The following is a 1,103-nucleotide window of genomic DNA, read 5'->3' as shown; positions in this document are numbered from 1 at the left end:
AAAATTTTAAACTTATCACATAAAAGTACATAAAAGCTGTAAGAGTTATTTACCACCATCCGGCAGGATATATATGCCAAAAAGATGATGGCCGTAGCAGACAATGTAGCTTAAAAGAAAATTCTACAACATAAAATAAATTCAAGAAGCTTGAATAACTTCTGAAGGAACTAAAGTAGTGTAAGAAAACTAAACAACAAAAAATGTGTGCCAGACCTTAAAACTAAATAAATAAACCCCTCCAGATAATAATTCTATTCAGTGGTTAAGCTTTTGCATCCTCATAAACTATCCATCACATTCCATAATAAATAAATAAATATGGAGAGTAAACTTTTACATCACAAAAGTCAAAGTGCAGAGATTTTTGACTTTGTATCATTCATATCAACTTATAAGTTTGTTTTCTGTAAGGATTTCAATACAAGCAGTAACCAGAAGGGGGGAAAAGGGAGGGGCAGAGTGGGGCAGTGATCGAAGTTAGACCCACTTCATTTAATAACTAACCAATAAATTGTTTTGCACATTTTGATAAAACCATCCTTTTATAGTGGTTGCAAAAGAAAGCATCTAGGCCAATTATGAATAGCTTGAGTTCAACTCATGCTATCCTTCAATCCAGTTCATTAATTCAAGGCTAAACCGTTCAACAATTCAAGCTGAAAGTTGTCCCAGTAACCCAGGTAGACTAGTAGTAGCTTTTATTTCACGTTAGTATGCGAATAAAATCCATTAATCACAGTGATTTTAGAAATTTTACACCACCAGTGCACTAACAAAACAGTTAGCAAGCAGTATTTATCACCCTAATTCCCTTAGAACGACCAGTACACCACATCAAAACCATCTGCACAACTATGTACATTAATTTCATGTGATTCCGACAAGTTTAAATCAGCTTATCATCAAATCCTTTGAAATAGGATCAACCTAAGTCCAAACTGAATAAACCTGACCACGAATCCCCACATTGGTTAAAAGTAAAACCAACTTCTTTGGATTTGGATCTGGTTCTTAGGATCCTCTCAACATGCTCACCCCAGCATCTGCTTTTCCTAACCCAGCAAGAATACATATTAAAAGGAAAATTAGAAGTGCTGGGG

Source organism: Prunus dulcis, chromosome 1 (genome assembly GCF_902201215.1).
Source record: "Prunus dulcis chromosome 1, ALMONDv2, whole genome shotgun sequence".
Classification (NCBI taxonomy): domain Eukaryota; kingdom Viridiplantae; phylum Streptophyta; class Magnoliopsida; order Rosales; family Rosaceae; genus Prunus; species Prunus dulcis.
Note: the sequence above shows the minus strand (reverse complement) of the source record.